This window comes from Lynx canadensis, chromosome B1 (assembly GCF_007474595.2).
Source record: "Lynx canadensis isolate LIC74 chromosome B1, mLynCan4.pri.v2, whole genome shotgun sequence".
Classification (NCBI taxonomy): domain Eukaryota; kingdom Metazoa; phylum Chordata; class Mammalia; order Carnivora; family Felidae; genus Lynx; species Lynx canadensis.
In genome coordinates this window covers 195,879,654-195,895,898 of record NC_044306.2, presented here as the reverse complement: position 1 = coordinate 195,895,898, position 16,245 = coordinate 195,879,654, and the positions used below count along the sequence as shown (strand labels likewise).

General features: G+C 42.1%; 1 protein-coding gene across 1 annotated transcript in view; it reads right to left on the bottom strand.

Annotated features, from left to right (window-relative positions):
- The window catches only part of LOC115513100 (40S ribosomal protein S5-like), a 54,639-nt gene that overhangs the window by 22,967 nt on the left and 15,427 nt on the right, over nt 1–16,245 (bottom strand).

The window sequence follows — 16,245 nt, the reverse complement described above, 5'->3', positions numbered from 1 at the left end:
AAATGCTACACCCCACATCAGACACCTGTGCATGTTCCGCAAATGATCGTTATTATTAATCACATAGCTACCAGGTCATCAGCTGCTGCTTCGTAATCGAAGTACCACCGAATGGAGGGCTCACTCCGTTGGGGTAGGTGCATCAAAGCGCCAGTGGTGCTCACCCACAGACATGCTGAGAGGAGCCTGGGAGAGGGGGGTAGGGCACTGCACAGAATCAAAGAGAAACGGAGCCCTGCTCAGATAGCTATTCTGTGGCTTAGCTAATGAACGCATCCCCCAGGAGGCGGAATGAGAAGACTGGACCCTCTTCTGACACCCTCAAGACTACTCTGTCATGCCACTTTATTTTAACTGATACACTACATCCCTTAAAAAACTGACCTGGCTTCCCTGAATCTTCGATAGACAAGTCCTCAGTCCATATTCAATGGTAGGAAGCAGAAATTCTGCAAAGCAATAAAGAGAACACACACATAAATAAGATGAAGCTTTGTTTAACCATAAAATCTGAAGTTGGTTAGTCATTACGTTGTAATCTAACCTGATCTAAACAAGGCAATGCACATATGCCATATAAGCTTTTTCTCTCCTAAAAATATCTCATTACCATCCACAGGAATAGTTAAATATAGATACTTTGTTTTTATGGCCTTTATTTCTGAAACATAAAAGGTTTTATGTTTCTAATCCCTAGACAATTTTTCATGGTATTTCTGTTTATCCTGCAATCTACTTTCAAGCCATGTTTGGGGGGAAAAATGCAATGATTTCAGGAAAGTCTAAAGTGCTTTTCAATTATGGTGAGTGAATTCTGGGACTCAAGGAGGCATTTAGCTCCTCTGATCTTAGACAAATCGCTCTGCATGACAGGAGTTCCTCTGCTTGGGTTTTTACCCTCTTGGTTTCTTTTGCATTCTCTGTGGTGGTTTTCATTTCCTTTGTGTTTCTCTATTGTTTATTGCAGTCAGTTTCAATGGCATTTACCTAGACCGGTTTTGTAGCAATGAAGAATGGTCGGAGTGAAGATTTTCCAACATCAGAGTTTCATTGTGAGGAAAAGTAACAACCTTGTGGTCACTTTCAGTGACCTGGAGGTGGACTGGGACAAAGGGCTCTGAGATGAAACAGGAGGGTAAATTTCGTGCACATTCCTCCATAGGCAGGGTGACCTCGTGGGTGTGCAGCCTGTGTGGTCACAAGGGTCACACTCAGAAGAGCCCTGTCCTTGGTTGAATGCCCTTTGTCATTGTCTTGTAATTCTTAATTTTTTAGCAATCCTTTATGGCTTATGAAGCCACGGACTGCCCCACCTCCAGGCTCTGGTGCCACATGATGTCCCATCTGCTTGGGATGTCCCTGCCTCCTTCTTCCCTTGCTGGTGATCTCATCACAGCTCATGGGTAATTCTCTGCACAACTTTTCTCTCCCTTCTTCTGGCAGAGTCACTCAGTGTCTCTGTGTTCCCATGGCAACGCATGCCCACTGCTGGGACTGCATTTTTCATTCCACACTCTATGTGCATGTGTGACTTTCTATCTGCCTCAACCGTGAACTCCAGGGCACAGATCAAAACTGACTTTACCCTTTTGTTTCTTGGGAACAGTTCCTGATACGTGGTAGTGCTCCTTCAATGCGTGATAATGAGAAAAATTTCAACAAGCATTCCCACTGTGCTGGGGCAACGTGAAGATTTTCATTGCCACTGTGCTTTTCTCTCTGTGCAAGCTACCATGCACCCTCCTTTCTCTGTACATGCAGAACCCTCATGCATCTTGTAATGGCCAACACAAGGTCCCTTCTTCTGGGAAGCCTTCCTGGAACGAAAGAAAGATGAAATCTTTCTCTTCTGTGGTTTCTCTGCACATGATAGATGAAAATTTCAATTGAACGACTTTATTTTTAAGTTTTTTTTTTTTTTAAATTTTTGGGAGGTGGGGGAGGGGCAGAGAGAGAGGGAGGCAGAGGATCTGAAGTGGGCTCCATGCTGACAGCAAAGAGCCTGATGTGGGGCTCGAACTCACAAACCGTGAGAAGATAGCTTGAGTTGAGGTCGGCTGAGTTAGCCACCCAGGCGCCCCAAGCAAGTTAGTTTTATTATCTGACATGCCATGAGTTTCTTACGTGTCTTTTTCTTTATACCTCAGGGAATGGAAGAGAAATACAGGACCTCAAAGCTAACGGATTTTTCAGCACAAGCTTGAGTTGTCTGGTTATACCAGTTTTATGGGTCCAGTTAAACTAGAAACCAGATTTTTTTTTTCCCAGACGAGAAAGAGAAATCTTTGAACTTTACGACCAAGTAGTAGCTCCCTTAAAGTCTCCAGGGGGGCTGGTTAATATATTTAACAAGGAAAATTGTGTATTATGCATTGTACATTGTGTATTCTTGACTTTCTTGTGGAAGATCAGTAGACTATGGATGTAAGGATTTCTTTCTGGGCTCTATTCTGTTCCATGCTGTTTGTATAACTGTAGCTTTGAAATACGTTTTGGAATCCGACATTGTGAGGCATCCCGCTTTGTTCTTTTTTGTTCAATATTCCTTTGGCTATTTGGGGTCTTTTGTGGTGCCATATGAATTTTAGAGTTGATTTTCTATTTCTATTTCTATTTCTATTTCTATTTCTATTTCTCTAAAAAATGCCATTAAATGCCAGAACATTTAATTTTTTAAATGTTTATTTACTTTTGAGAGAGACAGAGGTATGAGAAGGGGAGGGGCAGAGAGAGGGTAGACACAGAATCCGAAGCAGGCTCCAGGCTCTGAGCTGTCAGCACAGAGCCTGACACGGGGCTAGAACCCACGACTGTGAAATCTTAACCTGAGCTGAAGTCAGACGCTTAACCAACCGACTGAGCCACCCATGCGCCCCGCCATTAAGTGGTTTTAAAAAGAAAAGCATCGCTTCGCTTTCTTCCCCTACTAACACTGTCTCATAGGCATGATTATCACCATTTTCTGGTTTTCTGGGTAAGGAAACTGACCTTGGGAAAGCTGAACATCTTGTTCAGGGTTATCTGGTTGGGAAACACAGAGGTAAACAGATCCCATGCTTTCCCCAGTACATACTTATGGATTTTTTTTTTTTTTTTTTTTTTGGTCAGGGGGTGGGGTGGGGTGTTACTTGTGCTAATAGGTTGAACCTATTTCATTTTAAAGATTCAGAAGGCAAAACCCCTTTCTCAGTGAAAGGGTGCCAACTAATTCCAATAATAATCCTTTATAAGTCTCTGCTTGCTAGAGAGCGTTAACTGTTTAGTAGCAGTGATTTTTAACAAGCCCATAACATTGCCATTACATGAATTATACATGGCTTATAAAATGATTATTTAGTCAGTGGAAAATTAAATCCGTCAGTGTTTTCCAAATCTGAGCTAGGACATTCATCAGAAAAAAACTGTTAAATTTTTAATCAACTGTACTGTGCTTGATGTAGCTATCAGCCTAAATTGCTCTTTCTCTGTCATTCTCCTTGTTGCGGAATATGGTGTAGAATTACCAGCTCGACGATGCTAATTGATTTTTTTCTTGCAGAGATTTAAGACAGAGTGACATGCCATCGAGCATTAAGCTAAAAAAAAAGTTGCATGAGCTTCAAAGACACATTTCACATATACTGAGTGGTAATTTAATATTTTAGGGTTTTTTGATCTTCCTCCCTTTGACCCGACACCTCAAACCAGAGTCACCTCAGACTGAGATCACCCTAAGGATTCAGACCCAAACATTAAAACTAAGAGATTATGTAGTGTTAAAAGGTGGTAAGTTTATAAAAAAATAATGCAAGGAAAGAGAATGTCTGCTTGTGTATCAATAATGTAGCATAGTAAAAGAGTAGATTCCCCCGATGAACGAGAGCACCTAATGCTCCATACGAACAGATAACTCATTGGACATTTCTTGTGGTCATAAAGCAATTTATACAGTTTTTCATTTTCTTTATAGATTTCTTTTTCCCACTTTTCTCCTCCTCCTCCTCCTCCCCCTCGTCCTTGTCCTCCTCCTCCTCCTCTTTCTCCTCCTTTTCTTCTTCTTCTTCTTCTTCTTCTTCTTCTTCTTCTTCTTCTTCTTCTTCTCCTGAGCACTTTAAGTTCTTCTGATGGCAGTCAAGGGAAAATATTCTGTTTTTCTTCAGGGAAATTTATTTATTAGGAGAACCTTTCAACCTTGTCTTTGTATCCATTAAAAGATGTATCTTCACTGGTAGACACAAGGAAGCAAGGGAAGGCATGGCCCTAAGAACACATGTCTGCCTCTAACTCTGTGTCAGAAGCATAGCTGGCAATGGGAATCGAAACATTCAGTGCCCACCCATGCCCTCGACACAGGATTTGCCGATCCCAGGCCTCAGCTAGCATCACGCGGTGGGTTTCTGCACAGTTCTGGACCCTTTCTGGCTTTCTCGGCCATGACTTATCTTTGGCAGAACATGTTTTATCTGGACTAGTGTTTCTCAGATTCAGATGTGCACGCAACTTACCTGGGAATCTTGCTAAAATGCAGAGCCTGATTCAATTACTCTAGGGTAAGCTGGAGATCCTGCATTTCTTTTTTTCTATATTGATTTTTGGGGAGAGCACAAGTGGGGGAGGGGCAGAATGAGGGGGACAGAGGATACCAAGCAGGCTCGGGGCTGACAGGCTGACAGCAGTGAGCCCTCTGTGGGGCTCCAACTCACAAACCGTGAGATGGTGACCTGAGCCAAAGTCAGATGCTTAACCGATTGAACCACCCAGGGGCCCCCAGATTCTGCATTTCTAACATACGCCAGGAAATTCTGATACTGCTGTTCCACTTAGAGGATCAAGGGTCTATTGCAAACATCTAGTATGGAACCTTCCAGGATGAGAGTCCTGGCACCAGTCCTGGGTGTGGACCACCATTTCCTATGTGGGGCACATACTGTTCCCACCAGGCAGTCCTATGCATAAGCACTACAGAACTGAGCAAGAACCCAGAATAGACCTTGTAAGAGGGTGGCAGGAGTGGGGTGAGGGAGTAGAGAAGGGACATTAGACATTTCTGCACACTGCTCTAGATGTAGCTCAGGGTGTCATCAGGAAGGAGGAGCTGAAGTGATCGCTGTTCCCACTTTTCCTTCCCATGAGCTCTGGTGTGGGCTCTGTCCACCTAGAGGAAGGGACTCTCATTCTCGTTGTGGAGAAGCCCTTATATATGCTCAAGGCCCCTCACCGCCTGTTCCTAACAGTTTGGGTCCCACCATAGTCTGGGGACAAATATTTACTGCTTCCCTAACTTACCCTGTACTTAGAGACTTCCATATATTTGCAATCACTGTTCCCTCTAAATGAAATATTCTTCTCCATTCCCCTGCCTAATGAGATCTTGGTTATCTTTCTAGATAGAGCTCATATGGGAAGGATGCCCTGTCCCCCTTCCCGGCCACCCCTCACACGGGTGGCAGCAACACTCCACCCACCTGCTGGGCTGGGTGTTGCTGTGGTGGTGACCTAATGGTTCCTCTTGCTTCTGTGCTCACCAACCCCACCCCCGTCCACGTACAATTCTGAGTTCTGAAAGGTGTAAACCAGATGATGAAAATCTCCCCTTAAACACGTCCAGCTCCACAAGTAGCCACTCAGACACCTCAAGAAAAGTCAATCTCCCTGCCCTGGTCTGGAAGCTTCTATAAAACATGTCCCTGTCTGCCTCTGAGACTCCTCTCTATACTTGGATCCCCACCTGCACAGAGGATCTGGTTCCACCTATCTTCCATCTGAACTTGTAAAGGGGATGAGCTTACAGATGTTCCTTCTGCCCAGAATGTTCTGCCTCAGGAGCTTCCCTTGCCCAGCCTCGTCTCTTTCGGGTCTCAGCTCATTCCACAAAGCTAAAGTCGAAGTGACCTCGGGGCTCTCCCTGTGTATTGTCCTGCATTGTTTTCATCATAGCTTCCTGAGTACCTGCCATTTTCTCCCCTGCTGTTTGTCCGTCCTCTGCTGTCAGAATTCCCAGTCCCGTGAGAGAGAGGACTCTGCCTTCTCTGTGGAGCACCGTATTCCCAAGGTCAAAGCAGGTGCTGGGAGGGCTTTGGGTAATCTTGGTTGAACCCGTGTTTGAAGTATTTAACAAAATGGCGTCCCCTTTAGAGAGCTAGGTCTGTGCTTGAGGGCCAGCTCTGTCCTTCACTAGATACTTATCTTCTGTACGCCTCAGTCTGACCACTTGTAAGGTGGGGTTATGAGCCCCACCCTTCAGAGCTGCTGTGAGAAGCAAAATCAGGTACCTCACATACCATGTGTAGCACAGTGCGGCATGAGGTACAAGCATACTAAGCGAAGCTACAGGTCTCATTCTTACCAACAGGCCCTTCATGCACGCAAGAGGAGCTGTGGGGGGTGGCGGAAGTCAGAGGGAGTGAAGGCGCATGCCTTGGACCCACCTGGGAACCATGGCCTTCCTCTCCGAGCTCCAGAAGATACCTCAAAATGGGGAGTGTTTATTTAGAGAATCAGCTTGAAAGTTAGTAATTATCTGATTAATGACCCTCCCACAAAGGGCTTCTGTTCCAGGATGATGGGTTTAAGTGTCTCTGGACTCAAGGGGAAGATTCTAACCTGCTGCTCTGCGGATGGTAAAATATTTAAAATTAGATGTATGGAGTGCTGAGGTAATTATGTGTGTGGCAAACATATGGCAGAAGCTATATTTCTCCCGCTGAAAGAAACAAGTCCAAATATGTAACGTACACACATTCTCCTTCCCTATAAATACACAGATTGGATGATGCCGTAGCAACATTTTGTTAAGTACCAGCATCCCGGAGAACTCACTGGAAGCGCCTCATCAGAGGAACAGATGGCCGGTGTCCCTCCTGGTCTGAAGGTATTTCTGTCTGTCATGTGATTATTCTATAAATAAACCCCACCGAGAGGCAATGGAAGGTAAGCAATCGGTTGAACTCTCTGACTTTACAAAAGAAGGTACTTGAAAAAAAAAAAATTAAAGGCTGGTTATTTTAAGGATGATTCTGTCACAGAACCTGAGGGCTAGAAGGGGCTTGAAAAACCATCCAGACCGTATGCTCTTTTTAGGTGGAGCCTCACTGGATTGGATTCAGCTTGACTTTTGAAGACCTTCGGAGGACGACTCCAACATTCCATGGTGACATCTGTGGTGCTGTTCAAAAACCCTGACTGTGTGGCCTCTGCCCACCCAGCTCCTACCCCCTCGCCTTCTTCCCTCCACAGCTCCCTCAGCCAGCAGACATGTTTCGTGCCCCGCAACCCACAACCAAGTCTGTTTCTGCTGGTCCCATCCTGGTCTCAGGTGGGCGCTTGTGAAAGAAGGTTCTGTTAACCAGGAGCCAAGAACCTCCCACGCAATTGCACGCAATGTGCTTGTTTTGTTTCCTTCTCACAACTGGACAGTGAGACACGTTTCACTGTTTTTATTTTATGGGATGAGGTTTTGAAGTCCTAGGTGTTAGCTGTTATTCAACCAAGCTGATGAAGGTACCAACTGGAAAGAAGAAGGGGGCAGTGACCCAGGTTCTTTGCCTTCTTGCCACCTCATCAGAGCTGGGCCACAGTCCTGTCCTTTCTTTCTAATTCCTTCTATGCTCAGCGCCTCCAGAGAATGCCCTTCCCAGAAATTAAGGGGCCACCATTTACTCTCTAAATTAGAACATGGGGGCACCTGGGTGGCTCAATCAGTTAAGCAACCAACTCTTGATTTCAGCTCAGGTCACGATCTCATGGGATCGAGGCCCATGTTGGGCTCTGTGCTGAAAGAACAGAGCCTGCTTGGGATTCTCTCTCTCTCTTCTCTCTGCCCTTCCCCCCCCCCCATAAATCAATAAACTTAAAAAAAATAAAGTAGAACATGAAACTTAACCCATGCGTAGGTAAGGGATAGCTGTAGAATGAGAATCCCTATGTCCTTCTCTTCATTCATTCATTCATTCACTCCCTACCTTAACAAAAATTCTTCAACATGATAATGGGAGTAAAGGATGTATTCCATACCTGCTCAAGCTTGTCCTTCTTTAAATGTCTCTATCGCTACCTCTGTCTTACCCCCATTTAGTTACTTAAGCTTCTGAATCATAGTTCCCAGGGCTGGAACATAGAGAAATGACTTACCACAGTGGGTGGTCGTGATTATGGCAAAGTGCTGTCTGGGAAGTGCTTGAATCTTTAGCCACTGCTGGTACCCTTTCCCTTGTGTGCAGAATGAAGTAGGGTGATGCCTCTTCTCACGTCCATCACAATCCTTTCTCACGATGGGAAAAACATGTGGCTATTTTCCAAATTCCTAGGGCTGGAGCCGTACGAATTTCTTACAGTTTAAGCTCTACTGATCTCATTCACGGATGTATGTTCGGAACCCAAATGGGAGTGGGGCCAGTCTAAAGCAGGTGCTTAATGGATTTTTGTTGAAACACGTATTGATAAATGGAATCTGAAAGCAAAACAACTTTTTCAGAAAATTCCCTACTCACTAGTTTTTATCAAATAGGCATTTTCTTTACACAGTGAAAATAAGCTATTTTCCAATCACACTTTTATGTGTGTTTTATCCTAAAATGGTAATAGTCTTAGTCATTTCTAAAGAAAACTGGGGTTTTCGAACTGCCTAAAAATCTTTCTTTATTTCCAAAATTCTTTGTTCCTGCATTCAAGGAATAACCCAGATCTTTTACTTAAAGAATTTCAAAGAAAGAGTGGCCTTTTATTTTTTAAATTTAATTTTAGGAATTGATATTTAAGATAATTTTAGTTTTAAGGGAAAAAAAAAGTCTTACATAAATGAAATTATGCCAGAGACTTTTAAAAGACTTTGGTGGTTCTGTGTTTTTACAATTACTGTTTGCCTTATGTGAAAAGGATGTTCATCAGTAGAGAATTTTAAACAAGTCTGCTGGAATTTTATTGGCACAGAAAGCCTGTTTGCATACCTCTGGTTGACAACTTCGCTTTTTCATCAACAATCAAATTGCTTTCTGCAGTACTAATTATATGTCTATTATTCGCTTTGTGAAATTTCTTTGGCCCTGCTGTTGACATTTCCTATAGAAACTTGGACTCTGGGAGAAGAAAAGCGTCGATTCCTCCAGAGAGAAGGATGTCACAGGCTCTGTGGATGAAGCCTTGGACAGATAGATGGCAGTGGCCTTCACCTTGCCATGGGGTCACTGGGGGAGCTTGGCCCTGACATGCGATCCCTCTGGGCCTCGGTTTCCCCATAGATGAATTGTTTAGGTTGGACAAGTAATTCCAATTTTTTTTTCTAACATTATTACAAATGCCTCTCTTTTCTTCCATTAGAGATAATATATGTTCATGGTAGAAAAATAAGAAACATCAGGAAAAAAAATCTCTTCTAAAATCATCACCTTTCTATTTATACATACTTATGCCTATGTAAAAGTGTGTGCACATGCCCACACATGCACACGCTCACACACATTCCCTTATGAGAGCATATGCAGTAGATTTACAAATGCCTTGGAGCCCCGTGGACTGACCAGACTAGACATCTCGACCCGGTCCTTCCAGCTACCTGCTGCCCTTGCCCTTCTTTTTTCTTTTTCTTTTTTGGAAATAATTATAGATTCATAGGAAACTGCAAAGATAATTCAGAGAGGTGCCCTGTACCCACCCTCACCCCCATTCTGTGGCTGCAAGAAATCCTGCTCGCATCATGCACAGTATATAATCCTCACATAATCCTATTACACACGTCAAATAGTTTTAGAACTGCTAACCCGTATCTCTATGAGAAATGACTTTACTGAATGACAGCATTTGCACGCAGTTCTTATTGTCTTGTGCTTTACCAGATATTTTATCCAAATGCCAGTGTTTCAAGGTGGTTTAGGTCAGTTCTTTGCTTCCCCAACCCCTTCGGTGCGCTTTCGATATTCGCAACGATGTGATGAAGTTCATTTTGTGTCTTTTATTCTCCACGTTGGATTCCCCTGCATTCTGGTTGATTTTAATGATTCATGTGGGGGGGTTTGTGAAATATTCCTGTGACGTTAAGAGTGAGGGCTATCTAAAGAAGTCCACTCGGAGAAGCGGCCCTCTCTCCTTATAAGACCACTTGGCCCTACTCTCTGCTCCTGTCCAGCCTTTTCCTAGCTATCCTTTGCATATAACCAATCTCTTTAGTTTTTGGTTTATCCTCCCTGTTCAACTTTTGCAAAAATTATGTGTGGTGCATTTTCTTATATCCTTTTCTTTCTTACATGAAGGGTAGCATACCGTAGACACGACTTTGCACTTTGCTTTTTTCATGTGATAGTATATTCTGAAAAATCACATCATATTAACCAAAGGAGATCTTCCTTGATTTTTGCTAAAGCTACATACTATTACCTTGTGTGGACATGCCACATTTATTTTCAATAATTCTGCTTTGAGTATTTAAGTAGTTTCTGATATTTTGAAATAACAAGCAATGCTGCCACGAATAACCTTGTGCATATCTGTATGTCATGCCGTAGATTCCTAGGAATTGAATTGTGGAGTCAAAAGGTAAGCATGTAGGTAGTTTTGTTGGGTCTGGAGTTCCCCTCCAGAAGGGTTGTATTGGTTCGCGTGTCTACCAGTAATGTTTGAAGAGAATGTGTTGTCTCACAGTTTTACCAACAGGATATGTTGTTCTATTTTTGTAAGAGATTTTGTATATTAGAGTAGTTTTAGGTTCACCGAAAAATTGAGTGGAGAGTAGAGAGTTCCTGTATATTCACCGCCCCGCACATGGGTGTCCTTCGCCACCATCAGTATCCCTGGTCAGGGTGCTATAGTTGCTGCAATTGATGAACCCACTCTGACACATCATAACCAAAGTTCATACTTTCCATTAGGGCTCAACCTTGGTGTTATACACTGTATGGGTTTTGACAAATAATGACATATATAATGACATATATCTGCCATTCTAATATTATATAGAACAGTTTCACTGCCCTATAAATTCTCCATGCTGTCCCTGTTCATCCATCACTCTTCCCTAGGCCCTGCTGACCACTGATCTTTTTGCTGTCTCCATAGTTTTGTCTTTTCCTGGATGTCATATAGTTGGAATCATATCGTATTTAGCCTTTCAGATTGACTTCTTTCCTTTCATAATATGAGTTCAAAGTTCCTCCATGTCTTTTCATGGCTTCATAGCTCACCTTTTTGAGTATTGAATAATATTCCATTGTCTGGATATAGTTTTCTTCCTTCCTTCTTTCGTTTCTTTCTTTCTTTCTTTCTTTCTTTCTTTCTTTCTTTCTTTCTTTCTTCTTTCTTTCAATCCATTTACCTACCGAAGAATATCTTGGATGCTTCTGAGTTTCAGCAAATGAGAACAAAGCTGCTATAAACATCCGTGCTTAGGTTGTTGTATGGGTGCAAGCTTTCAGTTCCTTTGGTAAATACTGAGAAACATGACTCCTGTGTCATAAGGGTAAGAGTATATTTAGTTTTGTAAAAAAAAAAAAAATACCCAACTGTCTTCCAAGTGGTGGTACCATTTTGTATTCTCACCAGCAATGAAGGGGAGCTCCTGCTGTTCCACATCCTCAATTTCCAGCATTTGGTGTTGTCAGTGTTTTAGATTTTGGCCATTTTAATAGGTGAGTAGTAGCATCTTGTTTTAATTTGCAATTCCCTAATAACATATGATGCTGAGCATCCATTCATATGCTATGTGCCATCTGTATATTTTCTATCTTCTCTGGTGGGGTGTCTGTTCAGGTCTTGAACCCAGTTTTGAAAATTATGCCATTCGTTTTCTCACTTAAGACTATATTTTTGAATAACAGTCCCTTATCAGACATGTCTTTTGCAAATGTGTCCTCCAAGTCGGTGGCTTGTCTTTCATTCTGTTTATAGTGTCTTCCCCAGAGCATAAAATTTTAATTTTCATGAAGTCTAGCTCATCAATGATTTCTTCCATGGGTCATGCCTTTGTGTTGTATCTACAAAGTCATTACTTTGTCCAAGATTGGGTGGGTTTCCTCCTATGTTATCGTCTAGGAACTTTACAGTTTTGTACTTTTTTTAAAAAAATTAATGCCTTATTTTTAAGACAGAGCATGAGTGGGGTAGGGGCAGAGAGAGAGAGAGGGAGACACAGAATCTGAAGCAGGCTCCAGGCTCTGAGCTGTCAGCACAGAGCCTGATGCAGGGCTCGAACTCACGAACTGAGATCATGACCTGAGCTGAAGTCGGACACTCAACTGACTGAGCCATCCAGGCACCCCAACAGTTTTGTACTTTAAATTATGTTTAGAATCCACTTTCAGTCCATTTTTTGTGAAGGGTGTGAGGCTTGTGTCTAGATTCTATCTCTGCGTGTGGATATCCAGTCGTTTCAGTACCATTTGTTTTCTTTTAAATCATTTGTCAATCTGAGAGGTGAAAAATAACTCAAGCATTATTATAACTTGCATTTATTTAACTAATTTGAACTTTTTAATATATGTAGAGAGATGTTTATATGCTCTTCCGAATTGTATGTCCATATATATTTTTTTTCTATTTTTCTATTATTTTTGTCCTTTGTCCTTAAAATTTTAAGAATTCCTTGCTTATTAGGCATCTTAAACCTTTGGCTATGGTACATGTTGCTTTTTTCCCCAGCTGTCTTTTGATTTTGATTATGATGTTTTGTGTGATGCATTTTTGCATATTTTTCTGCAGTCAATTTTATCAACTTTTCTTTATTGCCTCTGGATTTTGGGTCATATTTAGGAAGCCTGTCTCTACTCTGAAGTTAAAAAGGAATTCACCCATATAGTATATATATGGTCCCATTTTTTGTATTTAGGTTTCTAATCCATTCAGAATTTATTCTTGTGTATGGTGTGATATAAATCTAATTTTTGCCTTTCTTTTCCAAAATGATTTGCCCAGTTCTCCTAACACCATGTATTTAAAACTCTATCTTGGTCTGAAGTTTGTCCTGATCACTGTGTTCTCAGATCTGGTTTCTGCTGCAGAGTATTATCAATAGAAGTGAGATCTTATACTTTCCTTTGATTTTTGTTTGAAGAACACTTGTTTAAGTGCGGAATTCTTATAATTTGTTTGCCAATGAACTCTTGCTTCTCCTTAGCATAAGAGTTTACCTGTGTGCTCCTCAGAAGGGAAGGCTGTTTCTCTGTATCTCAGCCTGGTACCCTGTGACTGCAAGCTGGAATAATGAGATGGGTGTCTTAAACACCCTTCTGAGAACGTCTTTTGCTGTGCATGGTTGACATTGAAACCATCAGTCTCACATTAGGGAGCCAAGGCCCTTCCTGTATAATGACATTTACCACCTGCCATTCCCCGTCAATAGTAGGCTATAGGTTGTAGTCTATGGGGAATAGATATATTGTCTGCCTTGGGTCTGGTATGGTGCCACACGCACAGTAGATAATAAATTAACTTTTTTTAAAAATGATGATGCAGTGAAAGAATACATGAATGAGTGATGCATTACTCTTATATCATCTCAAGTTCACTGTAAGAGCAGGTATGATTATCAGCTTAGTAGACAGGCAACACCAATTTTGCAGCCATATTTAAATCAGGAAAATTATATTTCTGAGTGTATGTTCCCCCTACAGATCACTGATCTGTGGGTGTTAATATTGTGGATCAGGTATTGCACAAGGACATTTCACTCCTATTAGCTCACTTAATTCTCAGCACAACCCTACAAAGTAGATATTTTTAGCATGCTTAACAACAGGAGAGAGGAAGCTCAGAAATTTTCGGTGACTCGAAGAAGACAATGCAGCTACAGAATGAAGCCAGGTCTCTGGGCTTCAAGTCCACTCATTTCTCAACAGCGTGTTGAGAAGTGTTAAGATTTTTTTCGGCCAAGATGTAGAACCGAGGAGAGTATAATGATGGCCACAACTGCCCATGACCCACTCCTTACATGGACTGATACGTGGTAATTTATTGACAATTCACAAACTATTTACAAAATACTTACAAACTATTTCTTGAGAAGGTGTCAGAGCTTTACTGCTTCTTACAATATTATTCACATACCCTGTTCTGTAGCAGGTGATAAATAATTCAGACTGAATTTGGCAAAAGCAAATGTTTGTCCTTTCCCACTTTCAGTTGGCTTGGGAGGAAATTATTTTCCCTCTTCAATTGTTTACTGAACAAAAAGGCATTTACATTGTTTTCTAAGCCAGCTGTGTGGTCTGGCCTGTTTTCCCCCATTGCTTCGATGAATAAATTGTGCAAAATCTCCTTGTTCCAGTAACAGGAGATCCTGCTAAGAAAACATTCAGTTAGACTCCTACAATAAAGCACACCAATCTGACGTCTGGGTCAGATTTAAGAAATCAATTCTCCCCTGCTTCCAAAGAAGTCATTTTATTCTGGAAGACAAACTATCATGGTATAACCTGGAAAATGAAAATCTTTATTTAGAGCCACTCTGGGTTTTCTGGTGGGTCAATAGTTGTATTTAATATATGTAAAGATAGGTCAAAGGCAGTTTCATATAATAATATTTTCTTAGGGCTAACTGAGTACTCCTGATAACAACATGGTAAAAATATCATGAATTTGTGCAGAGCGTTTTATTATCAGTACAAGGTGGTCCTGCATTTGAAGGCAGCCATAATGCAGGGAAAGGAAGACTAAAATTAGCTGGATTTGGAGTCAGGTGTTGTAGGATCAGTTTCCAGCCGAATGATTTGTTAGCCACTTGAGTGAACCGAGGGTCTTACCTTCTCTGAACATGTAAAATGTGAAGGCTTAAATGAGATTTGCATACGAGAGCCTTCTATATGATCTAGAACATCATGCAAATGTAACATCTTTTATTCCAATAATTTTTCTTATAGTTTTTTCTTCCCATTGACTTATGTAGGTAGGTAAGGATAGTAACGCCTACAGAAATTTACCTGAGGGGCAGCTAAGTCAGTTAGGCATGCGACTCTTGGCTTCAATTCAGGTCATGCACAACTTGGTGAGTTCGAGCCCCACATCGGGTTCTGTACTGACAGCGCGGAGTCTGTTTGGGATTCTCTTTCTCTCCCTTCCTCTCTACCCCCTCCCCCCACTCGTGCTGTCTCTGTCACTCTCAAACAAATAAACTTCAAAAACAATTTACTTGAGACACGAGCAGTGTGAACCTTCTGGTTATGTCCATTTTGGAAGGAGGGAGCTGCAAGCAGGAAGGAAAGGAGCTCAGGTTTCTCTGGTCAGTCTTTCAACGACTTTTTAATGCATATGACTCCATGGCGAGTCCTATTCTAGGTGCTGGGAAGAGGTTGAAGAAGACCACGCTTACCCAGTTTACCACAACTGTGGTGCCACAGAAATTTCAGCAACTATTATAAAAGAGAATATCCTAATTCCTCCCCTCAAGGCCCTTGTGCCATATTGGCGTGGGGTGGGAAGGCTGATGCACAACTAAAGAATTGTTACTGGTCTGACCCATGTCACAGACTTCCAAAACAGAGGACATTATATTTCTCTTTTCAGATTCTTGGCTGAAGTCTCCTTTGCTGCAACTTGACATAAGACCAAATTCTCTCTTGGGTTCTTCTCCTTACACCAACTGGCCGGGAATTTTGGGATTGACTCTTTTTCCAAACAATAGGGAGTGGGTAAAGCAAAATGCTGGGTCCACTTGTGGCCCACAGTGTGGGGCTGTGGTTATATTGCTGCCCCCCCCCCCCCCCGGTGTCATCCTCACTACCCTCTGTGTCCTGAGATATAGCTCATCACACCTTATGGTTACAGCTCTAGCTCACACTCCTGTTCAGAATTCTTGGGAGAGTGACTGCTAAGAGGGCGTTTCTTGTCTTTCTCCCATGAACATCAAGCCTCGCACCATCCAACATGGAAGCTACTTAAAAGCAAGAGCACTTGAAAGTGAAATAAGTCAGGCAGAGAAAGATCCCATCTGTTTTCACTCCTATGTGGATCCTGAGAAACTTAACAGAAGACCATGGGGGAGGGGAAGGGGGACAAAAAAGTTACAGAGGGGGAAGGAGGCAAACCGTAAGAGACTCTTAAATACTGAGAACAATCTGAGGGTCGATGGGGGGTGGGAGGGAGGGAGGGTGGGTGACGGGCATTGAGGAGGACACCTGTTGGGATGAGCACTGGGTGTTGTATGGAAACCAATTTGACAATAAATTATGTTTAATATAAAAAAATAAAAGCAAGAGCACTTGAAATGTGACTTGTCCCAATTGAGGTGCGCCATAATTAGAAAATACACCCTTGATTTCAAGATTTAATACATAAAAAAAGATATAA